The sequence below is a fragment of the Camelus dromedarius genome, chromosome 3, assembly GCF_036321535.1.
Source record: "Camelus dromedarius isolate mCamDro1 chromosome 3, mCamDro1.pat, whole genome shotgun sequence".
Lineage (NCBI taxonomy): Eukaryota > Metazoa > Chordata > Mammalia > Artiodactyla > Camelidae > Camelus > Camelus dromedarius.
Window position 1 is genome coordinate 92,304,584 of NC_087438.1, and position 15,885 is coordinate 92,320,468.

Consider the following 15,885-nt stretch of genomic DNA (forward strand, 5'->3'; position numbering starts at 1 on the left):
TGAATATTCGTATCACTTTAACCAGTTGCCTCCCTTTAGATGTCTCTATCAGTAATAAAACTAAATGCTCCTTCTTCCCCTGAGTAGTCTTGCACAGTTACATGCCATGTAGCTGTTTCAGAACCAAAATCAAATAAAAGTATACTTCTTAGGCATTTATTAATATTTGATAAATGTTTAAACCAAATTTAGCTGGTTTAAACTTACCTCAAATACCAAAGTCTACAAACATATGGAAAATAAATCCAACTGAGAAGTCTTTTATCTTTAAAGATGAATAAATGGTGAGAATGGAAGGTACAGCTCAGTGGTAAAGCATGTGCTTAGCATACACTAACTAGGTCCTGGGTTCAATCCTCCATTAAAAATTTTTTTTAAGTAAATAAATAAACCTAATTACCTCCCCTCCAAAGCAAACAAACCAATAAAGATGAATAAATGGGTGGTGAGAATGGTTAAAAGTGAAACTATACAGATCGCTTTATAAAAAAGAAAACAAGTTTCTGACTCAGTTTCTCACTTTGAAAACAAACAAATATCTAAAACCCACAAAGGTACAAATGTACCTTACTGGAAACTTATGTAACGTATGCACTAATAATTACTTTAATATGTTGATAAAATAGAGCTAATTAGTACATTCTTCCACTCAAAAGTAACTAGTAACTCTAAGCTCTATGGAAAATCTAAGTACAAAATTCTCATCTCTGGATTCAAAGCTGTCCACAGTTCTATTTCTATCTACTTTTATAAAGCCTTCAGGACTTTGAGCCTGAAAATAACACACAAATATTCAGATCCAGGTCTTTGCTCAAACTAGTCCCTCTATAATAATGTCCCTCCTTCGACACCTTTCTAAATACATCCATTTCAAAGTTTATCACATACGTACCCCTTTCTCCAAGAAGCTCTCCAAGAATCCTCTGCCACTAAAATAACTTACTTCCCAAAGCATTTCTTTGTATTTCATTTGGTGCTTAACACTTGCCTTACATTAGGATTATTTATTATTATTTTTCTATCTGCTTTCCCTACTCACTTCCATTTTATAAGCCTCTGGCGAGTAAGAACTATAGAAACCACTTAACGTCTCCTCTCTTCAACACTTAACACAATAGTTGGTACACAAAAGATACATACTCAACACACTTGGTGAATTTTATAAAGGTCACAACTATAGTCCTATTGCCTCAAGAGTCTAAGAGTTAGTGGGAGTACTTGCTGAAAACTGAGTTTCACATATGGTATCACCCATCTCCTTCTATCCATGGATAGTCTCCCATTTCCTTCCTAAGACTTTTGGTTATATTTGATAACAGTAAGAGAGCACGTCTTCTTTTTTCTGCATTAAATATATTATCAACCCAAACAAGCATTAAATATTGATACTAATTGAATTCTGTTGTTTTTTAATGCAATTTTTCTAAAAGAGTTTATCTAAAAGAAAAACAACATATGTACAAGAAAAATACACACAGAAATGATCAATTTCTATTTTTACATAAACCATGTACTCTCAAACGTTCATCAAATATAAGCGCTAGACTGTAAAAATCTCAGAATCATACTTGGCAAACTGAGAAGGTGTAAAAACTGAATGTTTCAGTCAACAACACCCAGAAAGAAATGATCTGCTCAACAGAGTACTGCAAGACTGCTTTCATTTATAGTACCTGAAAGCCAAAAGAAAATAACGTAAGTCCAAATGGCAAAATAAAAGCAACTTTATTACCTAAAAATGCATATAGCAAATTAAGCAAAAGTTTAAAAGCATTACACAGCAAAGTTTCCTTAGAGTTTACACTACAAAGAAATTATTTCTCATTCATTTCAACCTCATTTGCATATATGAAGACAGGAGATAGTAACCTGGATTTTCTGAAATACATAAAGCTTCTTAGAATACTATTAAAAAGGTTAAAAGTGGGGGAGGGTGTAGCTCAGTGGTAGAGCCCATGCTTAGCATGCATGAGGTCCTGGGTTCAATCCCCAGTACCTCCATTAAAAATAAATAAATAAATACATAAATACATTTTTTTAAAAAGGTTCAAGAGAAAATGGTAACATACTGAATCAAGAAAGCATATACTCAAGGCTTGTAAACTTAAATCAGCCCCTGTTCTAATTACTCTAAATTCTTGTTAATAAGGTTCTATTAAAACATAAAGAAGAATATTGCTTTAAAAGATAGTTAAGGAGTTACGGCTATTGCTCTTTAATCACTGGAATACAAACTTGTAAGTTATAAGTGACTTATTTATTATGGCACAAAGACTAGTTTGAAAAATCAATTTGTGAGTGAAAAGAGTAAAACTACTTTCAAAATATTTTCTAATTCAGACTTGTGACATATTTAAACAGAATTCAGAAAGAACTGTAAAGGCTTTACAAGTCTGATTTTAAAATCTGTCTCTTCAGTATAGACCACATATAAGGTGCAATGTTAACACTAGTTCACTCAACAACTACTTAAACTCATTCATTATACTGTCAGACACTACACTAAGGCTAAGAATATAAAAATTAAAATTACCCAACATCTCCAAGGTCTGGTTACAGCTAGCCTGACTAGAGGAAGGTGGCAGGAAAAAAGGAGGAAGGAAGAGAAGGAAGAAGGTGGAAGGAGGGGAGCTGGCTCTTATCAGACAGAACTACATGTGCAACAGCCCAGAGGAGAGAACACACAGCACACCCAGGGCACAGAAGTAGATCAAGTGTGGCTGGAAAACAGAACTGGGGGAGAGAAAATGAAAGGTAAGACTGGAGACGTATATGGGATCAGTCTAGACTTGTGCGTTTGTTTCTCAAATCTGAAAGATACAAGGACCTTTTCAGAGAAAATTATATTTCCCAGATCTTGGATGATGACTTCTTCATTCTAGCATTAATAAAATAGTATGGATATAAAATTAGATATGAACTCATTATGTTCATAGCTCTTATGGAGCTGCAAAACTAAAGCAACTTTAAAAATTAAATACAAAACAAAATTTTAAATAACATTAACATAACAGATTATGCTGTTTTGCATAAACTAGACCAATGATGTATTCAATCCTGGAAATATGTAGTCTCTGGTCTAGTTCTAAATTTTTAAACCACCTTGGTAATTTGACTTAATATTACTAGTGCAATAAATGTTTATAAATACATCATACTAAATAGATTTAGTAACTGCAAGTGTTTATTTTCTAATTTAGGGAAATTGAACTTTATACATACTACTAGCCAGTCCTTAAATGTCAATTTGAAAGAGGCCTCACTTGTTAAGTCTGGCGGTCTTTCTTGTTCATTAGCACCCTAATGAAATCTACACAAACTATTTATCTAGTATAACCACTGCTGAAGTTTGGAACAAAACACTCCTACTGCAAACTGTCTCACAATGATAAATGACAAAGATGGGATCTACCAGATACATCGCACAGAGAAAATAAGGTACTACTATGCCAGAGTTTGGCCTGCCTGTATACTAACACATACCAGGACATAATCCAATTTAACTCACCATCTTTCCCTGTCTAAGCATCATTTGTACAATGCTTTATAACTTGACACAAATACAATAGTAAACAAAATCTAAACACAGCAACAAACTCCCAGGGGATTGTTTGGCTATAAAGCAGTTGTTCAGAAGTTACATAAAACTCATTATTGTACAAGAATCCCCAATTAGAAGATTGCTACAGAAAATGCAATACTACTAATGAGTTTAAAGACAAGTGAATTTGCAATTTAGAGGGGGCAAAAATCACTCTGGTACAAGGTGAAGTTGATTATAAAGAAACAATGAGGAGACTGTTGCAATAACCCAGGAGAGAAATGAAAGCCTGGATTAAGCCAGTAATAGTACGAATGTAGAAAATGTAGACAAAGGGTTTGGATTCAAAGACATTAAGGAGGAGAATCTTGGGCCCAGGGAGACATGATATGTAAAACAGAGGAATCAAGGACAATTTGCAGGTTTCTAGAAAAAGCAATGATGGTGATGCATTCTCCAAGACAAGGAAAAGAGCAGAATTTAGGGATGAGGGGATTGAGAAGTAGTAGAATAATTTGTACATGATCAATAGTTACAGGGACTATCTGATCAGCTTCTACTGTCATCTCACTTACCCCCAGCTTTTCTGGAAATTCTCTCCCCAATTCACATAGCTGTACTAAAATCAACCATGTTACTTCGTAACCCATACTGTGATCCTACTACCTTCAGGGTATAGTTGACAGGTAAAGTCTGAATCCCTAACTAAAGGCAGGCCAATGTGCAGGCCCTATCTGTTATATTTATATATCTATATGTATATGTAAATGTGTATACACACATATATACCCCCCTACACACATACATATATATGTAATCTACAATCAAACCAAAAAACCCCTAACCACCACCACCACCGCCACAGTAAACAGGACCTTGTAACTAACTACCCAACCCTAAGGCAATCCTCAGACTCAAGTATCCACTAGGGGCCATTTGATCTGCTAAGACAGACGTCGACAAGCTTTTTTAAAACCACATACTAAATATTTTAGGCTTTGCAGGCCATAAAGTTACAACTACTCAACTCTGCCAAAGGAACAGCAAAAGCAACTACATACAATGCATAAAGAAATGAGTGTGCTGTCTGTGCTCCAATAAAATCTTATTTATGTAATAACCAAAAACTTCCCCAACTTGGGAAAGGAAACAGTCACCCAAGTCCAGGAAGTGCAGAGAGTTCCACATTGGACCAACCCCAAATAGGAACACACCAAGGCACATAGTCATGAAATTGACAATTAAGGATAAGGAGAAAATATTAAAATTAGCAAGAGAAAAGCAACAAATAGCATACAAGGGAACTCCCATAAGGTTATCAGCTGGTTTTTCAGCAGAAACTCTACAGGCCAGAAGGGAGTGGCAAGATATATTTAAAGTGATAAAAGGGAAAAACCTACAACCAAGAATACTCTATCCAGCAAGGCTCTCATTCAGATTTGATGGAGAAATCAAAAGCTTCACAGATAAACGAAAGCTAAAAGAATTCATCACCACGGAACCAGCTTTACAACAAATGTGAAAGGAACTTCTTTAGTCAACAAACCATAAGAAAAGAGAACAAAAAGAAAGAGAGAAAAAAAAGATCTACAAAAGAGTGCTTTAGCAGTTTGGGGTCTTTTATGGTTCCATATAAATTGGAATTGTTTGTTCTAGTTCTGTGAAAAATGTTGTGAGTACGTTGACAGGGGTTGCATTGGATCTGCAGATTGCTTTGGGTAGTACAGCCATTTCAATAGTATTGATCCTTCCAATCCAACAGCACAAGATATCTTTCCATTTCTTTGTACTACCTTCAATTTCCTTCATCAATGTTTTACAGTTTTCAGAGCATAGGTAACTTCCTTGGTTAAATTTATTTCTAGGTATTTTGTTCTTTTGGATGCAATGGAAATATTTATGCCAGTTATAAAATTTTGGTTTTTGAAGTGAAAAAAAGTGAACGAAGGGTCACAAATGGCAAAATATCCTTCTTTTTTATGGGTGAGTTGTATGACATTACATATATATGCTATAACTGCTTTATCCATTCATCTGTTGATGTGCACTTGGGATGCTTCCATATCTTGGCAAGTATAAATAATGTTGCTGTTAATAGCAGGGTGTATGTATCTTTTTTAATTAATTCTTAATTTGTGGTTGGCTTTATTCCTTTGATAACTATGTAAGTTTAAAAAGCTAAAGCTCTAAACATTCTTAGAAACAATGAATAGCACATATCTGTAAATTTTTAAAATATGCGCAGTATATTGTATATATGTATTTATATGCGATACATTACATATGTGCAAATTGTAACAATTCTGCCTAATAAAACTGAAAAAATGAAAAAAAATTCATGGACCCTGAAAATTGAGTTTCCTATAATTTTCACATGCCTCAAAATATTCTTTTGATTTTTTCCCACCACTTAAAAACATAAAAACCACTCTTAGCACTCAGGCCATACAAAAGCAGGCAGCATTCGGCCTACTAACCATAGTTTACCAACCCTTGTGCTAAAGCAACATAGAACTGCCCAACCCTAAAATTCTTCCAAATGTCTTCTCAGTGTTAACCTTAACCTAAGGCAACAGAAAAGGAAAATCTTCCTAGTGTACATAACTGAAAATCGTCATTTGGTTGACCAAAGAAGTCACTCCATTTTCAAGGAATTAAGTCAACAAATGAAGGCCCATGCAATTTGCTGGTTCTATCATTCACCTTACAATACTGTACCTGTCCAGCAAGATATGGGGTAAGTTTTGGAGCAATGATACCTTCGTCTCCCCACCCCTCATAAGAGTTTTAGTTATTTTTTTTCCACCATTGTGTATCAGTTATGCTAGGGATGGTTAAATTTAGCATTTAGCCCACAATTTTCAGACATGTGACAACGCAAACTTAGGCCTGATTAACAAAGAGTATCACCTTTACAATTCAGACTCAGAGAACAATGACCACTGGATGTGGTAAGTAGATATGAATTTGGGTTGTCTCCATAGAAGAGATGAACTTGCTGGTATATATAGGCAGATTATGTTAAAGAAAATATTTAACACATATTCCTAAAAACAGTAAGACTGGGTGTGTGCACTAAATAATCATGGGATAAACAAAGTGACTACTATGTTTTAAGAGTGCACTTTACTCCATTTCTCTTTGGGATGTTGCAGCTGGAATGTGTTACTACAGTGTAGCCCCCTAACCTAAGTTGTGCTCCAGAGGTGGACATACAACCTAATGTCCCTTTTCTGAGATTTGGGATTGAGAATCAGATCAGTTTCTCTGATGGCAGAAGCTGTAAGGTTTAAAACTCAATAGTAAGTGTTAAAGTTGGTCCGCAGCAAGAGAAAATTAACAAAGAGCATCTTGTAAGATATAAAGAGATACTCCTGATCACATCTGGAGCCCCTGGATGCAGCTGTTCCTGAATTCTAACTGTCCTCCTATGGCTTGATTACCTTTCTTAGAGTTCACGGGATACCCAGTATGTTCCCAATAAATTCTTCTTTTTGCTTATGTTAGGTATGTGTCACTCTCCTAACGAAAACAAAGTACCTATTAGACAATCTACAGAGGGGTATTCAATTGGATGAGAGTTCTGGTGCCCAAAAAACACCTAAAAATACAGCAAAGCAATCAAAATGGATAAAATCATCCAGAAAAGTGAAAAGAGAAGGCCAAGATAAAAACCAGAACTAATATAAAGGGATTAGCAGAGAATTAAAGAGTCTGCAAAGAAGCAGTAAATAGTAAGAAAGGCAGAAAAGGAGAAAAACAGTATCAAGGAGACAATAGCTAATAATATTAAGTAAAGAAAGAGGTAAAGGAATAAGCAATGATTATATAATTTGACAACATGGAAGACACAGGTGGCCTTGGTAAGAGCAATTTCAGTGGCATGGTAGGGATAAGAAGCCAGGCTGAGGGTTTAAGAATACACAGGAAGTACACAACCCTACCTATGAAGTATTCTTGTCATTAAAAAAAAATTCAAGCCTGAATCGGATCAAGCTTTCAGACATAAATACTAATTTACAGGAAAAACAGGGGACAGAAGAACATATTACATGAAACCACAAGGATGAAATCAGGAAAATTCAGACTGTCAGAAATCTCACAGGACAAACACCTGGTTTCTTTAACAAACCAATTGGGAAAAAGAACAAAAAGACAGGAACCCATGTAGGAAAAAAAGAAGAGGGTTGAGACGCACATTAATCCAATATAATATAAGAATCTTATTTGGATCCTAATTCAAACAACTGTTAAAACAAAACAAAAACTGTAATCAGGGAAATTAATAGATTGGATATATGATGATATTAAGGAATTAGTGTTAATTTTGGGGGGAAAATCTTACATTGGATTATTGTTTTAATTCATATTTTTCAGAGATACACAATGAAATAGGACAACATAATCTTTATTTTACTAGTGAATCTTCTCTAATACATTGTGCTCCACATTACCCAGCATGCTATGGTCCCACAGTTAGCTGCTTAAATAATTAAGAAAGATACAAATTGATGCAGGGATTCAAAGGAGGTAGGTCACAATTAGAGTAGGGTGGGGAATCAAGTAAAACTTAAGAAAGCAATGGTATTTGCATTGGGTCTTAAAAGATAGTTAAATGTTAACAAATAGAGAACAAGAGAGGAAAAGTGATATTCCAGATGGAAGAAATGAAAGCAATAGGGAAGAGGTGGGAATGCAGAGTAATGGCCTGTACTCACCTCTCCATAAAACTGTCCCTACCCTAATGATGACAAGAAATGGAAAACTCAAAGTGAAGTCATAACCCAATAGGTAGTTCCAAATTGAAAAAAATCACGGGAGACCCAGTCAAGCCCAAAGCAGCCTGAGGGAGCCCAGTCTCAGGATAGATCATGACAATATCTAGGTAGCCAAACCATACTGGCTTTCCAGGGCAATCTATTAATGTCAATTCCTGATTTCCACACCCCACGCAACTTTGGGAAAAGAATGCGTGAAGCTCTTTTATCTAGCCTAGGAAATGATGTTCAAAACAATTAGTTTAAGACAGTACCCACTGATAACCTTTGTCTACCTGCCTAAAATCCATAAAGGCCACCACCATAGTACTTCAGGCACTTCAAAAGAGAAAGTTACAAGAAATTCCTTCCCTCAGAACACTCCCCAGGTTACAGATTTTTTAATAAAGTCTACTGATGAAGCAGGTATATTTTAAATAAGATTTTTTCCTTCAAAAATAGAGTAAGTAGTTCCAAAATTAAAATGTTTTTGGAGTATTTCGGAAGTGAATTCAGTAGTTCTACTATTTTCTATGTGCCAGGACCATTAAAATTCTCAGGATATGATGCCACTGAAAATGAACATCAAGACAAACAGGAATGCAGATGATCAGCCAAAACTCAATAACCAGAATGTTTATTACTGCCCTCTTCCACCACGTACTAGAGTATCATTTTAAATAGCCAAGGTGAGTGGGCACAAGGAGTTAACACAAGTAGGGGTGCTTTTCCTAAACCAAAGGGAAAAAGAGCAAGGTAACAAGTCAGGTAAGCTTTAAGCAGTCTTTAGTCACTGACTACACCTTATTTCACAATAACTGAGACTGGCAAACACCCTCCCAGAAATCAAACATAATTGTCCCAACTTATCAGAGGAAATAAAAAAGGAAACATAATGAGGATTGGGGGTTCAAAATCTGGGAAACCTTTACATTATAAAGGAAAGTTTAAGTAAGATATCTGTAGAAGAGAGCTGAAATAAAAAATAAAATCTAATTCATCAATTTTTATAATACACATTGCACTTCTGGGTCATTGTCCAGGTGTGCCTTCAAAATCTAAGAATATCTCTGATTTTATGAAAAATACTACAAAGAGAAGGCCTCACACATTTTGGACTCCATTTGAAACCAGTAGACGGTCACCAAAGAAGAAATACTTATTTTCTTTGTTCCTCTGAGGTACACATAAAACTATGACATTTACCTTAACTCCTAAAAAAGGTAAGATACATAATTTTAGAAGGCTTCACCTTGTCATCTTCTGTAGTTAATAGTTACTTTTTCCCCTTCAAACACTGATTACCTGCTCATACAGCTTTTTTTGGATCACTCTTTTGTGAAGTATTGGATTGGATATAACATTCAAATTCAATCTAATAATTGCATAAAATACTAGGGAGAATACAGAGAGGTAAAAATAAAGTTCTTGCTCTAAAGACATGGCAGGCCTATAAGAAAATTACAATACAAAGCAGAATGCATCAACTGTCACAAAGAGAGTAGAATAACTCAAAAGCACGGAGAAGGGAACTATATCATTTGACACATAGCAAGTGAATCTGAATGAAAATATCCTATACTTCAGAGTTCTTAATTACACTTCACCAAAGCTCTGCAGAATCACCTTTACACCCCAAAATTGTAGACGATTTTCTAATGAACGCAACTAAGATTTTTTTGTAACCAAATAGTAAATGTTGGTTCATTCACAAACATTCTATCTTGTCCCCACTTGACACAGAATTTTATTTAAAGCAAAATCTGCCTACTGTTCCTGTAGAGATAACAAAAACCAGTCATAAGCCTGCAAGCTGCCACAAACTGACAAAACTGCTGATATTAAAAATTTTTTTAAATTGCTCCCAGCTAAGTTAACTCTAAAAGATAATTTAAAATAATTTCTTGAGTTTTTTTTTTAATATTTGAGACTGAAAAACGCAATGATGCACAAGTAAAATAAACCTGAGAAATTTAAAGAAGCCAGCTTTGTTAAAAACCAGGTGGCCACTTGCCAACACTTCTTTATGCACATATGACCAAAGATGATTCTAGGCAGATTCACAGGCCACAAAGGCTCTTTATTAAATGCCAAATTAAGAAAGTTCTCATAAATATTTCGATTTGGGTAAGTTAAAAGACAGTTACATAAAAGGAGCACTTTACAAAGCTTTGAAGAATCAACGTGGAAACAAAGCTTTGAGCCTTTAACATCTCAGCCTTTAAAAACAAGACTCGTTTTAAGCGTCACATTTACAAACACCCTATTCACAAGCAACTATAGCCTAGATTCCGTCAGGAAAAAAAACCGGTAACTGGAAAAGGTACTGGCCTTAGTTTAAAATCCCCATCTGGCCAGCAGGAAAGAAATCGCAAAATTCTTAATTGCAACTATGAGAACCCTAAATCGAACTCTTGGTCTTAGTTTGAACTCCATACACAAGCATTTCAGATTCGTACCTTCAACTTCCTATAAATGATATCCTTTGTGAAAGAAAAGGTAATAAGAATACTCCTCAAACTCCTATACCCCATGATCCATCCTCAAATTGTGGAAAGAACAGCAAAGTGGAAGGAACAAAGCACTGACGTCAATTACGAGATTAACCCCGGGCACAGGCAGCTGGAGGAAAGGCCTACACATCAATATCCAAATACAAGCTATCGGGGTAACTCGCTAACAGACCGATTCAGAAATTACGGGGGGGGTATTCAAGTATTACACCCCCACATTCCCATTTTCAGTCAAGCCCCTTTGCCAAAGGCGGAAAATTTTTTCCCTTTTGCGGGGGGTGGGGGGAGGACGTGCGCAGGATCGCGAGAAGGAAAGCGAGAACTAGTTGGGTAATGATAGCCAGAATCTAGGCCTATATTCTTTTTAACTAGAAATAACTTGAAATTGAGGAGGATATGAAAAAGTAACAAATCAGTCGACGGAATCTCTGAGGGAAGGAATGGATTAAGGAACGAAAGGGGAAAGGAAAAACGGTGAAGAGATGGATTTGTGGGAATTTTTGTTAGGATTGGGTTAGCCTTTTTAATTAATTATCTTTTTTGAGGGTCAGGGGTGGAACGCGAAAACGAGAGGAGCCGATTGAGCAGCCCCCAGCAGGAAGGGTCTCCCCGAGCCCGGAGGCGGACCTGTTCTCCCCCTCCCCCATCCCCGCCCGCGGCCGGGCCCGGCCCTCAGTCAGTCGCCGGTCCTTCTCACCTCCAGTCCCGGCTCCGCTAGGCCCGAACCATCTCCCGGCCGCGGCAGCGGCGGCGCCGGGCCTGCACCTTCACCGGACGCGCATTCGAGCCCGCCCGAGAGGCGGAGACAGGCTGCCAAGGGCGCGGGGCTCCGGGCGGCGGTGGGGATTCGGGAGGTCTCGAAAAGCGCAGGCGGCGGCGGAGACGCACCTCACACGGCACAGGCGGAGGTCCCGCCCCGCTCCATGACTGTCGGGCCCAGCCCAGGACGGCCGACTGAGGCGGCAGGGGCGGGCTGACGGGGACCTGGCACCGGGATCCCCGCCCCGTCCGCTGGCAGCGGCGGCGACGGCGGCTCGACTCCCGCAGCCAGGACTGTGACTGACGCAGCGGCCGCGCCACCCATGTGACCAGGGCCGGGCGGGGACGAGGCGTCACGTGGCAACGCCGCACCCCTCCCCTCCAGAAAAGCAGAGGACTGGGGGGCCTGCAGGGCAGGGAGGTGACGCCGCGGTGGTGACGTGCGCGGCCGCCGGGTCCAACGACCCCGGGCGGGCGGGGCTCCTGCCCAAGTGGCCTGTGCCTGAGCCCTCTGTCCGGGCGGCCCCATCGGGCCGGGCCGGCGGGGCAGGACCGGGCTTGCACATCCCGGCACGCACACCCTTCGGCGCGTAGCCGCTAGCGAGGTTCGGAAGGGCGGGGCCGGGCGGAGCAGGATCTACCGGTTCTAGGGCTCGGGAGGTCAGGCGGTCCGCCCCTGCTGGGGGTGTGGCCGAACCCGAAGTCCCTTAGACCCGCTGCCCGGTGCTGACGTTGAAGCCCGCAGTCAGCGGCCCTCGGTGGGTCAGGCCGAAAAAAGGAAGTCTACAGGAGGCTGCCCAGAACCTCGCTTGAACTTCTCGCAAGAAGCCAAGCCAGCCTTTTTCCTTTTTCATCTAAACATCTGCCGTTAATACTTTTCTTCAAGATATTTTGAACACTTTCCTTCTGCACTTAACATCTTGCCACTCAGGGCAAGCTATAATTTAATTGAGAGTAAAGTAATAATTATAAGCTAGACAGGATTTTTCAAAGGGTCTCGTAGAACTGTCCAGACAAACTACTTTTGGTTCATTATTTGGAAAACACGTTATAATTTCCTGCCTCTTACCTGTTTTCTTCCTGTGAAGGAGCCTCGGGGAGCTGTTTTTTCACTTTCCACTAATTTTGAAGCAATCATTTTAAGGATTTTTAAAAATAAAATTCAGGGACTTTGAGAAGCTTTGTGATTAACTATTAGAAAGAATATGCATACGAAAATTTTTTTATCAATGCTAAAAGCTCGTAATTCATCAACATCAAGAAGAGTGATATTTGTCCTTTTTAAAATTCTGAAGTGACCACTTATTACTACTTTTAAGCTCCACTCTTTATATAGATTTTAGCTATATATCTATATAAATTAGGAAATGTATCGGTGCAAAACTCAAAATGAACTATGAAAAATAGAGTGAAAAATAATTAACGCTCCCATTCCTGACCTTCAGCTACTCCGGTTCTGAAGGCAATTACTTAGCATTTTCTAATGGATCCTTCTCAAGATATGTTATATATTAATATACAGTTATACCTACTTCTTTTTACACAAAAGATTATGTAATTTGTGTAATATTCCATTGTTTGCAAATATCATAATTTATTTGAACTAGTCCCCTACAGGTGGACATTTAGGTTGTTGCCAATCCATTGCTAAATTACAAACTAAACTGCAACTAATAATCTCATACAATGGACAATTATACCAATAAATCCTTAGACTGCAATCTTTAAATCAGAAGGTGCTTTTAATTTTGATAGATACTGCCAAATTGTCCTCTATATAAGTTGCGTCAATTTCATTTCCTTTTTTTCATATTCTGCCTGGGAAGGTACAAGGCTGTATTGGAAGGGAGTGAAGATGGAGAGTGACAATAAGAAAGATTATTTATTAAAGGAAGGGCATAGCTCAAGTGGTAGAGCACATGCTTAGCATGCAGGAGGTCCTGGGTTCAATCCCCCCCATCCCTCCTCCAAAAATAAATAAACCTAATTACTTCCCCCTCAAAAAAAAAAAAAAAAAAACTAAAAGAAGAAGGATTATCATTTTATACAGTAAGTATTAAAACACTGAAGATATTTCATAAACTTTACAAGAAAGTTCCTTCCCTTATTTTGGAGTAAATGTTATTTGCCTAATCAAAAGATAATATGTTTTTTGTTTGATAAAGGATTATGATACTTTTTCAATGTAAATGAGACCTTACTTAAAAACCAAAACCAAAAAGAGGGATGGAGGTGGAAAATGTAGACTTTTCTCTGCCATTATTCTGCAAATAAGAATTTCCTTCCCTTTCAGAAATGAGAGGAAAAAAATTCCTAAACTTATTTCTCAACTTGTAACATTTTAATACTCTACCTTTTTAATTAATCAGATGCATCCATTTTAAGAGAGTGAAATTTCTGTTTCTAACTTCATATCCCAGAACAGTGTAAGTCACCTGCACAGATTGGAGAAATAGCAGAAAATACCTACCATAAAAGTATAAGACAAAAAAAAATCTCTAAGGAAAGTATAAGTATTTTATTAACATGCCAGATTTGAACAAAAAATTCAATATATATTGTTATAGCCGCAATTCTTAGTAGATTTCTGGGGAGGGGAGGGGCTAAGTCAGATTTTTAGAAGTACAATTTACATACAGTAAAATTTATCCTTTTTAATGTACAATTCTATGAGTTCTGACTAATACATAGTTATATAACCACTACCACAATCAAGATATAGAACATTTCCATTAACCTAAAACATTCCCTCCTGTTCCTTTGTAATAAACCCCTCACCTCAACCTCAGTTCCTGGCAATCTTACCTTTTCCAGAACAACACATGAATGGAATCATAAAAGAAGCTAAGTCTAGCTTCTTTTACTTAGCATAATGCCTTTGAGGTCTATTATTGTTGTTGCATGTATCAGTAATTTATTTCTTTTTATTGCTGAGTAGTATTCTATTACTATAATATAACTTGTTTAGCCATTTATTTGAAGGACATTTGGGTTGTTTCCAGTTTTTAATGATTATAAATAAAACTGATAATAAACATCCATGTACAAGGTTTCATTCAGATTTTGAAATGATTTCCTGAAAGTCACATCAAAACTAGTAGGAATTACTAAGTCAGAAGTATAGCTACATAAAAATTTCTAAATTTAGAAATTTAGACAATTTATTATGTATCAAACACTTATTAAATACCTACTATATAGCATGTATTGACCATTTTCTCTTGTTTAAAACCATTTTTCTTCTCATGGTTTTTGAGATGTCACACTCTCCAAATGTCTCTCCTGGCTGCTGCTTTTCAGTCTCATTTGCAGGAGATCTTTACTGTTCCCTGATTTCTGAATAGAGGTGTCCTAAGACTTGGTCTTTAGCCCTTTTGTCTCTCTTTCTCTCTGGGATTGGCTTTTTTTCTGTAAAGGCCAGATGATAAATAGTTTAGGCTTTGCAGGCCAAGTGGCAAAATCAAGCATTTTGTGTGGGTACATAATAATAGATTTAAATTTTTTTCCGTAAATTGTTGATGAAATTCAGAATATAGTAATTCAGTTTTGTAATTCAAGTCTGCTAATGAGAATAATAATTTTTCTTTTTTGGCGGTAAGTGAAGAAAACATTTCACTTAATTTGGATTCAAACTTAAGCATTTTCTGTCACCAAAGTGATTTCAAATACTCTTCTGTTAATGCTTATCTGTAATAAAGTTTTATGTATTTCATTTTTTAAAATATCTTTTCACGTGACTAAGTACTGCCAAATGCTGATACCAATCCACTGGCATGTGATGTTAGTTAAGAATATTCAGTGCTTGGAAGAAATTTACAGAATTTTATTAGATTCTTCTCTTAATATATGCCTTAGGACATATCATTAGATTGAAGAGTAATCACTTCCAATTAAAGAGTGAATAAATTTTGTACAGTTAAGTGGATTTTAAAATAAGAAAATTTCCTTTATATCTGAAATAAAGTACAAAAAACTCTATAGACATTGTAGTTTGAGCTCAGAATAGATATATGCTGCAAATATGTGTGGTGACATTACTTGTAACTTGACAGCACAAGAAGTAGATAAGCAACTTGATACTACTTGTGGTTCAAAAAAAGTTATTGTTGCTGAAATGACTTTACTGCAGTGAAAGTGTCACATATAAACGGTTTGTCTTGTAATTTAGGTTGAACTCCTTAAGAAGCATTATTGAGTCCTCAGGAAAAGCTAGATTTCAAGTGTGTACGGTGGTTGAGGACATTCTCATTCACAAAAACTTCTATCTGACAACATTATTCACAATAGCCAAAGGTGGAAGCAGCCCAAGTGCCCA

At 37.2% G+C, this 15,885-nt stretch overlaps 1 protein-coding gene across 3 annotated transcripts in view; it reads right to left on the minus strand.

The window, feature by feature from the left end:
* Positions 1-11,863, minus strand: part of AFF4 (ALF transcription elongation factor 4) — a 75,450-nt gene extending 63,587 nt beyond the window's left edge. For all 3 annotated transcript variants that reach the window (XM_031449001.2, XM_010981427.3, XM_031448999.2), the window contains exon 1: positions 11,509-11,863. The gene's annotated coding sequence lies outside the window, so the exon portion shown is untranslated. The remainder of the gene's footprint in view (positions 1-11,508) is intronic.
* Between the last annotated feature and the right edge of the window lie 4,022 nt (positions 11,864-15,885).